This window comes from Triturus cristatus, chromosome 3_1 (assembly GCF_964204655.1).
Source record: "Triturus cristatus chromosome 3_1, aTriCri1.1, whole genome shotgun sequence".
NCBI classification, from domain to species: Eukaryota; Metazoa; Chordata; class Amphibia; order Caudata; family Salamandridae; genus Triturus; species Triturus cristatus.
Window position 1 is genome coordinate 23141720 of NC_140583.1, and position 14217 is coordinate 23155936.

The following is a 14217-nucleotide window of genomic DNA, read 5'->3' on the forward strand; positions in this document are numbered from 1 at the left end:
TCAGTAGATTAATCTGATCCATCCATGATTGCACTAGGGGAGGAGAAAGTGAGGAGGAGAGGAGGAGGAATTCGGTTTTGGAGGGATTCAGGATCAGTTGATGAGTTAACATCCAGATTTGAATGGAATCGAGAGTAGAGCTTAGGAAGGAGAGATCGTAAGTGGAGGCCACCTTAAGGTAGATTTGAGTGTTGTCCGCATATAGATGATAGTGGATCCCGGATTTACTCAGGAGATTTCCCAACGGTTCTAAATAGAGATTGAACAGTGTGGGTGCAAGTATAGAGCCTTGAGGAACACGTTGACCGACTGCCAAAGGAGATGAAAGACTTTTCGCTATTTTGATCATTTGGGATCTATCAGAGAGGAAGGAGGCAAACCATTTGAGCACAGTGCCCTCCATGCCCATTCTCTGTTGAAGAGTGTTAAGGAGAGTGTTGTGAATGACAGTGTCAAAGGCTGCAGAAAGGTCAAGAAGAATTAGAAGACAAGACTCCCCTGAATCGAGTATCCGCAGCGCGTCATCAATCACTAGCAGCAGGGTTGTTTCAGTGCTGTAGTTTTGAATGAAGCCGGACTGGAAATTGTCCAGAAGATCATTGTCCTTGATATGGCGAGAGAGTTGTTTCGCTACACATTTTTCTGTGATTTTCGCAAGAAAGGGTAGGTTAGTGATGGGACGGTAGTTGTTGGGGTCGTTCGCATCAGCGGTGGGTTTTTTAAGCAGAGGGGTGACCTGCCCAGTTTTAAAGGAAACAGGAGGGGAGCCTTGACTGAGGGAGAGGTTGACCAGAGTGGTCCAATAGGAAAGAGAATGGGTAAAGAAGTCAATGGCACTAGGGATGGGGTCAAGAGAATGGTTAGAGGGCTTTGTATCGAGGATGCATTTAAGGAGGGCATCATCAGAGATGGGGTCAAAGTTTTGCCAAATGGTTAAGGATTTGCGCTCCTCTGTAGGGGTAGGATGAATGACCTGATCTACAAGTGATTTCACCTTTTCTTCAAAGAATATAGCGAATTCCGCTGCTTTCTTTGTGGAATCCTCCAATTTGGAGGTTGGGGGAGAGCTGTTTGGGTTCTTGATGAGGTTGAATAGTTTTTTGGGTCTATTTTTGGCAGAGTCAAGGACGGATTTGAAGTGCGACGCTATTCCAAGGAAGATGTGCTTGTGGTACTTGGATCTTGCTGAACGAAGCGTGGCCACATTTTCGGTGGAGGGCGCTTGTCTCCATTGTTTCTCAAGGACTCTTAGGTACTTCCTTTCTTCATAGAGGGATTTGTCGAACCAAGGTGCTGAGGGAGTGGGCCTTTTCTTTTTGCTTTGGAGAGGAGCGACATTATTGATTTCGACTGCAAGGACTGTGAGGCATTGGGAGGGGAGTTCGTTAACATCTAGGTCCGGGTCTAGCCTTGGAAGTGATAGCAAAGCTGAATCACAGAGGGTACCGAGGTCAATATTTTTAGTGTCACAGAACCAGGAAGTAGCCCTCTTAGGCTGGCCAAGAGTTATAGAGTGTGATAAGTGAAGAGAGAATGGGATGAGGAGGTGGTCAGACCAATCTACATGAATAGGGGTAGCGATGGTCAACAAGCCTGCTTTAGAAATAACAAGGTCCAGGGTTGAGCTCTTAGAGTGTGTTGTTTCAGTGCAGTGTTGGATAAGATCGTTTGCAGAGAGGAAGGTGGCCAGCAAATTCGCATAGGTGTCTTGAGGCGAGCCCCAGTGGACATTGAAGTCACCCACGAAGATGATTGTCACTTTGCGAGTATTGGTCGCTGATGCAGTCCGTGAGTTCCTCCATAAACGAAGGGCTGCTACCAGGCGGGTGGTAAATAACATGGAATCTGAGAGGTGAGCGGTGGTACAATTGAAGCTCAAGAGATAGGCATTCAAAAGTGTGGAAGGAGCTGTTAGGAAGAGCCTTAATTTGAAGGGAGTTTCTAAAGATGACTGCAACACCTCCCCCAACTTTGTCAATTCTGTCATGTCTAAGTATAGAATAGCCTGTGGGTACAAGGAGATCATACATAGAGTGAGAGGTATCATTGAACCAGGTCTCTGTGAGGAAGAGCATGTCAATATTGTGCAAGTTTATGGTATCGGAGATTTCAAGTTTGTGTTTTATTGCACATCTGCAGTTGTGGAGCATACAGCGCAGCTCTGTCGCGACTGTTTTGGTAACGGGGGCACTTGGGCTATGAGGGGTGATGGGGATATTGTACTTATATGAGGGCGCTCGGGAGGGTTTAGGTGGATGAGTGGTTCTGACAGAGGAGATGGTCGGAATAGTGTAGATAACAGGGTTACTGGGAAGTGAAAGTGGAAGAAGGGTGGCGTTCGAGAGCTTGTGTGAATTTGCAGACGACAGGCTATGCTTTGCTATTATGTGGTGTGGGGGCAAGGTGCATCTCGTGGGAGGGTGAGTGTTTTCCAAAGGAATTGAGGTGTATGGAAAAGTCGAGATCTTGGAGCTTAAGACTAAAATGGTAGCTTCAAGTTGAGAGATGGAGGTGATTAGAGAGCCTAGCTTAATTTCCTGAGAGAGTAAGGCAGAGCAAGGCATGTTGAGTGGCTCGATGGAAACAGGAGGGGGTGCACTTGGCGGTGGAAGGCAGGGAGAGGTGGGGGAACAGGAGGGGAGTAGGGGTATAGGGTTCAGAGGTGGGGAAAGGTTTTGGATGAGAGCAGGAGTTGGTGCACCAGGGGTGAGAGGAGAGTTGTCGTTGTTGGCGTTGCAAGAAGGATAGGAATTAAGGATAATTAGGGGGCGCAAGGAGAGGAGTGGGGTGGTGGGGCGGAAGGAGAGGGGAGGAGTGTGTGGAGTCATAGGGATGAAGGAGGTTTGGGAGGAAGACAGGGGAGGGGATTCGAGAGGTCCTGGCAGCTAGGTGCGGTGGCTGTGCGGGAGCGGGGATCAGGCAGAGTGGGGGGGATTGGGAGATAGGGAAGTTGAAGAAAGGAAGTGGTTCTGCTCGGTCCGAGGGAGGGAAAGGGATACCGGGGGGACAAGGGGGTAGCACAGCATTGCTGGAGGAGTGTGGGGAAGGAGAGAGATGGAATGTATTTGTGGGGAAATAGGGGTACATAGTGAGGGGAGGAGTGGGAGGAAAAGCAGAGAGGAGGAGGGAATAAGGGGAACGTAAGGAAAGTTAACTAGGGGAGAGGGCTGGAGGAGAGGTGGTCTAAGGAGGGGGGTGGCCAGTAGGGATAGGGGGGAGGAGATGAGAATGGAATGCCGGGACAGTGCAGAATGGACGAAGAGCGTGTTAGCTAGAGGTAAGGCTGAAGTGAAGAGGGGGGGCATACTGTGAGGGGGGAAGAATGGGAGGGGAGGGGAGAGAAGAGGGTCGACCTGTGCCTCCCAAGGGTGCAGCCTATTGGAGAGTGGGGGGTCAGGGGAGGATAAAGGGAGTAATTGGTGGAGCTAGATGAAGAGTCAAGGGATAGCCCGGTCGCAGGGGAGGGGAGTAGGGAAGGGAAGAGGTGGTCAAAGAGAGAGAGACAGGTGTCTTTGGCTTGGATCATGACAGTACCGTTGTTATAGAGTGAGATAGTGAGGGAGCCGGTAAAACCCGCAGAGGGGGAAATTTTTAGCTGTTTCCCATGAGGGATAGAGGAGGAGGAGGTGACGTTAAGGGAGTTGTAAAAGCTGGTAGACCAAGAGGGTATGTCGTGCGTGAAAAAAATGAGATCTTTTTTGAGCCTTTCATAACGACCATTGTAAAACTGATCAACAAAAAGGGAATCGGGGAAACATTCAATGGTGTTATATTTGAAACGTTTTGCTGCAGCTTTAGTCAGGTTAGAAGGGTAAATGATTTTGTAGCAATTAATTCCAGACTTAATTCGAGTAGTGGCCATGTTGGGAAATTGTGGAGGAGGAGGGTGGTGGGGATATGGGAAGGGTGTTACTAGGAAAGCGGTGGTGAGGAGAAGTATGAGGACAAGAAGGGGGCATATAATCCAGACGTCGGGTGAAGGGATCTGAGCTATTGTGGAGTCAGGAAAGTGAGGCGATCAGGAACAGGTTGTTACTTCAGAACAGGACTGATTCAACAAGATAAGACAGAAGATGGAGTGGTGTAAGAGGAAAGTCACTGTACTTAACATCATCCTGTGACATAAACCACATAATGCACAGCATCACAATAGGCCCCAAACGCATTGTACGCCCGTAATCTAAACAATCTAATATTAGACACTTACCTCCTAAGTATCTCCAACATTAGGGGCATAAAGCACAGGGTGGAACATAATCTCACTAGCATAAACCAAAGTATGCAAGACAACCTCAAAATCATACAAACACATTTAGAGGTAGCCAGAACCGGGTCCGAGAATCAAACTACAAGAAAAACATTTCCTAGCACCACAAATACACATTAGGGCCTGGCGCCCTACAAACCTCCCGGTCCCTCTGGTCAACTGGCCATCTCAAAGGGGCTCAAATGCCCTGTGTCCAGAATATCGGGGCTGCTGCCAATGCAGCAAAAGACCAGGGTGCGTACTTGCGCAAATCTAAACGTTGCAGCTGGCACTAAGTGCTGCACAGCTGTGAAGAAATGGGGCAAGGAGTGCATCTCACTCCTGACTCGGACCGAACTACCCCCAAGTACCCTAAGAGTCTAGAGGAGGACAACTTTCGTCTGTTCACCCGTTGGGAGAGGATTTATCTGCCCTTATTGTCCCTTCAGGGCCCCAGACTTGTGGTTGCTCCTTCCCTACTGCACATTAATTACCTTGCATGCCGTCTCTGTCACCTGTGAACATGTGGAGGGTAGACCAATACACAGCAGTGGTTGCCACTGCTGGTGGGAAGCCTGCGGTGCACACCTCTTGCTGCCCCTGCCACTGTCCCCACTTACTGCTCTTATCCGTGCGTCACTGGTGTGGTTGCAGGTGTCAGGAGGTCTCGGGTAGGAGGGTTCAGTAATGGAGGCTTGCTGTGATGCCCTTACTGCATGTGTGACGGCGGGTTTATAGCTGTTGTGGTCTTGTGGGTTTCGCTTTCACCTCTTTTGTCCTCCCTGCTTAAGGTTCAGCAATCAGGCAGCAACGCAGCTTACCAGCGCTTGGTTTGCGAGCCACTTACCTGTGTATAAGGTTTGGGCAAGAGTCAAAGCCCCCAGATCCGCAGTTCTCAGCTTCCGGGGTGTTTACACAACTTGCGTCCCAGGCAGTTCTATTCGCTTCTCAACCCTCTCTGAACGCTGGATGTCCTTGCGCCTCGTTCCGCCTTCCACTCTAGTGGGGGGTTTCGCGTGTCTCCCAGGGCCTCTCAGCAACACGGGTAAGTCCTGGGCTCCCCATGTTCTTCCCCCTTCGGCATGCCACAAGCCAGCGCTCTCCGTGGGCTCCTGTGCTCACCAGCGTTGGGGCCCTCGGCCGGTTCCGATCCCCCGCAGCTAATGAGAGATCTCCGGGTCCAGGCTCTGAGGGCAGTGTGCAGAGTATCCTGTCAGGGGGAGGGAGTGCTGGACAATCGCCGCTCCCGATCTGCGGTCTGTAACATTACCGCAGACCGCCTGGAGCTCCCGGCGACGCCATCTTGGGGTCAGACTGCCTCTGCACTCTGCCTCTGCGCACGTTAAGCCTCACCTCGCCTGTGCACAGTCCTCAGCCGTCACGCGGGCAGACTCTTGCCGTTTTGCAGGTCCCGCACGCGCACCCAGCGCGGCGGGCTCCCTCGCCAACGAGGGCTTCGGTGGCGATTCACGGCCGCCATTTTGTGCGCGTTCCAGCCAGAGCACGAGTTGGTGAAAAAATCACCGATTCCTCCGAATCCCGGCTTCCCGGCACCTCGGCAGCGTAGCCAGAGAGGCACCGGGCATTCCGCCACAAACTATACTCAAATATTTTTGATTTCGGCATGCATCGGCAGTGCAGTTTTATCTGCCGACGGAGGCGTATACCCCGCGTATCTTTCGACATTATACAGGTATAGTGAAGGATTTAGTTAAGGACTTGGCAGTTCTTTTAGCGAGTTTTGGCGGGGGGAGGATTTATCCCATAGCTACGTTATTAGGACTTGGCTGGTGCTTTAGTTTCTTTGTACGATATTACGTACCGGCCATATGTAGCTTCCTGTTTTGTCCAGCTAACTTGTCAGGGAATTCCTATTCTAAATGAGATATTTGGTTTTAGTTAAAACATAATTAGATGCCACTGAGCTGTTATTGCATTGAACATTGAATCTGCCTTGTTTTTGCAGACCCTTGCTTTTAATTGTCATCCCGGAATTTCCAACGGGACTATGCAAAGTGGAGGTAATTACAATAGACAAGACCCTGCAAGCACTATAGGTAAGTTATATAAGTAGGATATATGTGTTATATAATTAGTGGGTAGCTACTGAAAGGAAAAAAATAAAAAAGGAGGATCTATCTCTTTTATCCTAGATAACAGGGAAGTACTGGATTTTAGAGAAGAGCCAAGAGCTGTGTTCACCTTTCTGCTGGGCCGTACATTTGGAGGTAATTTCATTATCGTAGTGTGCCTCCTTACAATAGCTATGAGCCTTCCTATACTAAGAGTGATTACTGTCTGCCTCTCAATAGGTACATGCCCTAATTAAAATATAATATTGAGATCGCACCTATATAAAAGTGGTATTTTAAAGCGAGTGGCGCTCTGACATCGGCATTTGATATTACACCTAAGGTAAATGGTGAGAGATGTTTTCCGTTGCTAGTTTGACAACTAAATAGCTATGAACTCTCAAATATAATGAGTATATCTGGACATTGTATTACGGATACTTGTAGGAGCCAGATAAGGAGGAATTTTCCATCCTGGGTCTTACTGAGGCTTGTTTTAGACCTATCTCTGAACATTATCAAGGTATCTGCTTTCTTTGGTTCTTAGTGTCTATCTGGCACTCTGGATGTATGACTGTTGGCTTGAATGAATGTGGAAACCTTTTAGTGTCACCGGTGTTTTGACAATGTGGTTGGATGGGGGGACGAAGTACCAAACGGTTTGAATAACTATAATTTGTTATGTTTATTACAGATTTGGTTTTAACTTTTGGGAGTTATTGTTCTTTTCTGAAGAAGGTGATGGTAAAAATGTAGTGCTCACCGAAAAGCGTCGATGTACTGAGAAAGGAAAGTCTACTGTAAATCTATGTGGACAACTGTTATTTAGAAAATACTAATATTTCTAATGAAATATAACAATTGATCTGTGCAAGATTTAGTAGTTCTTTCTGTGATTAGGAAACATTTTCCTGCTTGTTCTCCCACTTAATTTTTTTTTAAATGTATTGTTTTATTCATTGTTATCAATTTGTGTGTATGTTTTTAAACTGTAATGACCATATTGGTTTCCATATAGCAGTTTTAAACTGTATTCTATGATTAATTCCAAATGGACGTTTAACTAAGAGCAAACTGTGTATGTTATAACGTATATAAATGAAATTGGTAATAATTATTTAGAATTGTGTTTGTTGCTTGGTTTCCTTATCCCTGTGTGCGTTGTGTACATTTTGGTGACACAAGGTTCTGAGTGCTAGTGTGATTTATGTATACTTATCTACCCAAAGGTTGTTTTTTTTGCTAACTAAAGCCTTCTTGGTACCCTTCTCCTTTGGTGTTTGGGTCCCTCTCTCTTCCCTTGAGATCTCTATATACCACACCAAAATGAGGTATAGTGTGTATAGAGTCCAAGTGTCCCCAGAGGTAGGCAGAGGTTAAAGTTAGATAGAGCCTTACTCTCTGATTGTGATAGCTTGGTCAAGCAGTAAGGCAGTATCAGAGGACAGTGTAAAGCATTTGTTGTACACACTCAGTCAGCAAATGAATTCACACACTCAAGAACTGAACTCTAGGCCAATTGTTTTTATATAAAAATATACTATTTTTAGAACCAAGCAAGCCTGGCACAGGTAAGCATTAAATACTTTTCAGTAATACGTTACTGCATATAGAACAGTTTGAAAATGCAATAGAAATTGTACTTAGTTTGATTTACAGCGGAGCAGTAGTATGCAACACTTAGCACATACAGTCCATTGAAATGAATAGGCTTTTTCATTAAATTACAGGTAAGTTACTTTTTATGTTACTTTTCTAACTCGGTGCTGGATACCTAGATTCAACACTAGGACATTTCCTGCAAACAGGTGAGTAAACACGTTTTGGTTATTTGTGCGATTTTTAAGGACTATTTTTAGATTTCAGAACTCCACAAAAATTGTCAATGTTACCCTATGGGAGGAAAACAGGTTAACGGTTCACAGGTAAGTAAACGACTGTGGGAGTTAAGGTTCTGGGGTTAGACTTAGGGGTCCCCCACGGTCAGTATTGCACTGTTGTTGCACCCTCAGTGGCACTAGGGCGGCCAGGTGAGAGTGTTGAGGCCCAATGTTATCCAATGGGGGATAGGGGGCCTCCGGTTGGTTGCTGCTGGCAAGCAGGCCACTGGTTTGTGGGAGAAAAGCTCCTACGGTTAAGGTCAGGCCAAATGAAGAAACAAAGTAGCACAAAAGGTGCACCCTCAGCGGCACTGGGGCGGCCGGGTGTGGAGTGCTGTTTCGACGTCGAGCACCCTGTTGTTTTCTATGGAGAACCTCTGGTTTGCAAAAGTACTGCAGGCAGGGAGACGAAGGACTTCTGGGTGCGACCACCACTTGGAGAGGTAAGTTGGGAAGTTAAGGGTTGGCTAGGCACTGTCGGTTTGGGCACACAAGGCCGTGGTGCGTCGGGTACAGGGGCGCCTTTTCGTTGTAGGATCTTCTTACCAGCTCCTGGTCACGGTTAGGGGGCCTTCTGGATTTAGGGTGCAGGCGTCGGCTGGAGGCTTGAGGCAGGTCAGGGGTCGCCGGATCTCGGGTCAGGATTGCCGGGGGGACCTCCTCGTGGTGTTTTTCCACTCGAGCTCAGGCCGGGTTCGGCGGGTGCAGATTGGGCTGGATTCGCGGTCTCTGGCTGGCACCAGAAGCTGCAGTTTGAACAAATCCAGTGTTCACGGGAGATGCAGTCTTTAGAAGTGAAGGCAGGCAGGTCCTCCGGGTTTCTTGAGGTTGCTGGCTGCAGGACACAGCGGGGTTTCGCAGGAGCAGGTTCGAGGGGAGACAGGGCTGTAGGGCTGGGGCCAAGTCAGTGGGCGTTGTCATATTGTTAGATCTGCACGGCTCTTCGGTCCTTCTTCTTATCTTCTTTTCTTGTCATTTCTGGATCTGAGGAAGCAAGGTTCAGGGTGCCCCCTAAATACTAAATTAAGGAGTATCTGAAAGAGACACTTTAGTGATAGATTCCTTTCCTTAGAATATCCCCAGGCGTCAGACTGGATCCGGAAAGCTTTCGTCAGCAGTACCCCTGCGCATTGATAGGCGTCCTCGTACGGCTCCGCGTGCGTCTCTGGCATCGTATTCGCCGAGATGGCGTCACTGGAGCTACTTAGACTTGCCCACGCGCGCTGACGTCCATTCTTTCTTTTTTCGCGCCAGCAAGCGCAGATCCGGAAACTTACCCCTGGTGCATAGGGATGCCCGGTTTCAAGCTTTGCAGGGCCTGTCCGCACACGATGTCCCTGACGGACCCACACCGTGAGTGTCTCTTCTGCCTGGGACGTGACCACGACACCGAGTCGTGCCCCCACTGCCAGGCCATGGTCCCGAAAATTTTGCGGTAGCAGTCCCGCAAGTGGCTGAAGGCCCGGGAGCCGGCCCCACGTCGTTCCAGGTCCTGGTCCCGTGGGAGGTTAGAGGGCCCGGTCGCAGAGCAAGCACCATCATTCAAAGTCTTCACAAAGAGTCAGGTAAGGCGAAGCACAAGAAGTCGAAGAAGCGTTGCCGCTCTTCGTCCTCCCCTCGCCAGTCACGGGACGTGAGTGAGGGGGCAACTGGCACCGCACCTTCTGCTCCAACAGAGCCTGAGCAGTTACTGTTGGCTTACCTACCTTTCCCGGGTCCATCGGCGACTCCGGACGAATTGCACGAGTTCGTATCTGCAATGGCACGTATCTTCGGACCGTGCGGCCCCGTCCGCACGCCTTCGGGCCCCACGGGCCCCACTGTTCCGCGTTCCTCGACGTCGCCGGCTCCGGCCCCGACGTCCTCGATGCCCAGACGCCTCCATGGCTCCGGCTCCCTGGTCTTGCCGGTGGACCACGTACGGCCCCCGCCAACATCGCCGACGCCGATGACGGCAGCACCGATGCCGCCGGCGCCGGCGACCGACACCGGCATCAACTTCTTTTCCGACGTCAAGACGGTGCCGGAGGGATGTCTCCCGACACCGATCCCGACGCCAATGGGGAACTTTTACCCTTTTATTCACCCACATTCTCGTCCACTTGTGGAGTAAGGGGAGGACTGGGAGGGGTTTGAAGACCCTCTTGCAGCACAGTGCAAGTCTGTCTCCGACTGGGATGAGGAGGAGGAGGCTGGTGGCCCGGATTACACTCCGGCGCCTGGTTCACCATCCCCTTCAGCTACTATGGAGGAGAGTGGTACCTTTTCCACGGTGCTACCTAGGGCGACTGAGGCTCTTGGGTTTGAGCTCTCTACTCTGTCAAGACCAACCTACTGATTGAAGTGCTTCGGCCAGCCTCTTCTTCTACAGAACTGCTGTTGCCGTTTAATGATGCACTTACTGATGTGCTTCTGGGCACTTGGTCCCGGCCCAACACAGGGGGCCCTGTGGACAAGGGTGTAGGACGATGCTATCGCCCGGCCCCGGGCGACCCTGCCTTCCTCACCCAACACCTGAGAGTTTGGTGGTTCGGGTCTCGACATCCCCGAGTGCGTTTCCTTTTGCTCCACCAGACAAGGAATCCAAGAAGTTGGAGCAGTTTGGCAAGAAGATTTATTCTTCCGCAAGTTCTGGACTGCAGTCTGTGAACACTGCGGGCCTGATGAACTAACTTAAGACAAAATCCTAAACTTACTACCATTTTCGTATTCACAGAAGGCACTTACTCATTTTGGTATTCACAGAAGACACTTACTCACTTCGGTATTCACAGAAGTTAGGAGTCCTAACTTTAGGACTCCTAAATGCCTTCTGTGAATACCGAAAGTCTTAAAATTAGGATTTTTCTCAGTTTAGGAGTCCTAAAGTTAGGACTCCTAACTTTACTACTACTAAACTGAGAAAAATCCTAATTTTAAGGTTTTCAGTATTCACAGAAGGCATTTAGGAGTCCTAAAGTTAGGACTCCTAACTTTACAACTACTAAACTGAGAAAAATCCTAATTTTAAGGCTTTCGGTATTCACAGAAGGCATTTAGGAGTCCTAAAGTTAGGACTCCTAACTTTACTACTACTAAATTGAGAAAAATCCTAATTTTAAGACTTTCGGTATTCACAGAAGGCATTTAGGAGTCCTAAAGTTAGGAGTCCTAACTATACTACTACTAAACTGAGAAAAATCCTAATTTTAAGACTTTCGGTATTCACAGAAGGCATTTAGGAGTCCTAAAGTTAGGACTCCTAACTTCTGTGAATACCGAAATGAGTAAGTGCCTTCTGTGAATTCCAAAATGGTAGTAAGTTTAGGATTTTGTCTTAAGTTAGTTCTGTGAATCGGGCCCTTCCTGTCTCTTGGGTCGCTATTCCCATTCTGTATGGGATACGGTTGAACAAGTGCTGCCTCACTGTCCGGAGGGGGCCCGGGCAGTTCTCTGCCAAGCTCTTATGGAGGGGAGAGACGCGGCCAAATTCACTATTGTTGTGGTCTTGATACCACAGATTCGCTGGGTAGGGAGATTTCCACAATGGTGGCGCTCCGTCGTCATGCCTGGTTGAGGATGACTGTTTTTTTCGGCAGATGTCCAGAATACTTTAATGGACATGCCCTTCGATGGCACTTGCCTCTTTGGTGATAAGGCGGATTCCACATTGGAATGTTTCAAGGACTCTCGGGCCAAGGCCAAGTCCTTAGGCCTTTCGGCTAGACGTGCTCCTTCCACTTCTACCTTTCGTTCCTTTCGAAGCTCCGGAAGGGGCGTACAAACACGTTCATTTCAGAACAAGTCCCAGTGCAGCCGTGGACGTGGGGTTCGCAGAGACAGGTCACGGTGCCAGCGTGTGGGTCAGTCCACCAACACCCCCGCTGCCAGTGCCTCCACACCTTCCTAGTCCGGAGTTTCAGACCCACCAGATACCAGTGGGGGGCAGGATTCGTCATCACCTCCCCCACTGGCGCACCATTACATCAGACAGGTGGGTTTTGGAGATTGTTCGACGGGGCTACCCCTCCCCTTCGAGTCTACCCCCCCAGCCATGCCACTGCAGTTCCACCGCATGTCGGGGGATCATTTGGCAATTCTCCAGCAGGAAGTTATGGCCCCCTTGGCCAAGGGGGCCATCGAGCGCATCCCAACGCCAGAAGTAGGCCGTGGTTGGTACTTCCACTACTTCTTGGTTCCAAGGAAGGACAAGGGTCTACGTCCCATCTTAGACCTTCAGAGTGTAAATCACTTCTTCCGGAAGGAGAAGTTCAAAATGCTCACTCTGGCTCAGATCTTGTCTGCTCTCGACCCAGATGGTGCCACTGGACCTGCAGGACGCTTATTTTCATATTCCCGTCCTGCCGGCCCATCGGCGTTACCTGTGATTCACGGTGGGCCAGGAGCATTTTCAGTTCACCGTGCTCCCCTTTGGCCTTACGAGCGCCCCTCGGGTGTTCACAAAAGTGATGGTGGTGGTCGCAGCTCATCTGCGCAGATCAGGGGTTTCAGTCTTTCCCTATCTCGACGACTGGTTGTTCAGGGCGGGCTCACTCCACACAGTCGTCTCCCACCTCCAGACTACAGCCAACCTCCTGCATTTGCTGGGGTTTTCCATCAACGTCCCGAAGTCACACCTGATTCCCTCCCAGAAGCTTCTCTTCATCGGAGCGGTTCTGGACACGGCGCGGTTTCGGGTTTATCCTCCCGAACAGCGAGTCCAGAACATTCGGGCTATGATTCCGATCTTTCAGCCCTTGTCCTGGGTTTCGGTCAAGATTACCTTGAGGCTGCTGGGACTCATGGCCTCCTGCATCTTGCTGACCAACCATGCCAGGTGGCACATGCGGGCTCTGCAGTGGGACTGAAGTTCCAGTGGGCGCAGCATCAGGGGAACCTGTCCAACTATGTCCAGATCTCGGAGGGCACCGCACAACAATTGCAGTGGTGGCCCACGAATCAGCATTGGGTCAGCAGCAGATCCCTCTCCCTTCCCCAACCGGAGCCCACAGTGGTGACGGATGCGTTCCTCCTGGAATGTGGTGGCCACATGGGAGAGGCGAAGATCAGAGGCCTCTGGTCTCCAGCGGAGTCCCGGCTCCATATCAACTTTCTGGAGCTTCGGGCGATCCTTCTTGCACTGAAGGCATTCCTTCCCTCTGTCAGGGGAAGGTAGTGCAGGTGTTCACGGACAACACCACCGCCATGTGGTAGTGCAACAAACAGGGCAGGGTGGGGTCGTGGACCCTATGTCAGGAGGCTCTGCGCCTCTGGACATGGCTGGAACGTCACGGCATTTCCTTGATGGTTCAACACCTGGCGGGTTCTTTGAACGCCAGGGCGGACAAACTCAGCTGCCGGTGTCTGATGGATCACGAATGGCGTCTTTAATCGGAGGTGGCGCAAGGTCTCTTTCAACAGTGGGGAGAGCCTTGGTTAGATCTATTCGCCACAGAAGAGAACGCGCAATGTCCGCAGTTCTGCGCGTTGGAATTTCCAAGGCGGCACTCGCTCAGCAATGCTTTTTGTCATGAGTAGAGCTGCGGTCTGTTGTACGCCTTTCCGCCTATACCTATTCTACCCAGAGTGCTGAAGAAAATCAGGCACGACGGGCACAAGTCATCTTTGTGGCGCCAGACTGGGCTCGAAGAGTTTGGTATCCCGAGCTACTCAGTATGAGCCTGGATCCCCCGACCCGATTGCCTCTGCGGGTGGATCTTCTGTCGCAGCAGCAGGGGACGGTTCTCCACCTGAACCTGTCCAGCCTCCTCCTACATGCGTGGAGATTGAGCGGCGACAGCTGATTCCATTTGACTTGCCTCCCGAAGTCTGTGATGTCATTCTGGCAGCCAGGCATCCCTCCACTAAATTAGTATACGCCTGCAGGTGGAACAAATTTGTGGCATGGTGCACAGCCAAGACTGTGGGCCCCCTTTCTGTCTCTCTTTCTGAGGTCCTTTTGTTCCTTCTTTCTCTGGCCCGGCAGGGCTCTGCTCTGGGCACTATCAAGGGCTACCTTTCAGCCATTTCAGCCTTTCTA

At 50.0% G+C, this 14217-nt stretch overlaps 1 long non-coding RNA gene across 1 annotated transcript; it reads left to right on the forward strand.

Moving 5' to 3' along the window:
* The first annotated feature begins 5582 nt into the window (after positions 1-5582).
* LOC146859624 (uncharacterized) lies at positions 5583-7333 on the forward strand. The gene is made up of 4 exons (XR_014979323.1): positions 5583-5939; positions 6213-6303; positions 6400-6474; positions 7013-7333. It is a non-coding gene; the product is annotated as an uncharacterized LOC146859624 (long non-coding RNA).
* The last annotated feature ends 6884 nt before the right edge of the window (positions 7334-14217 follow it).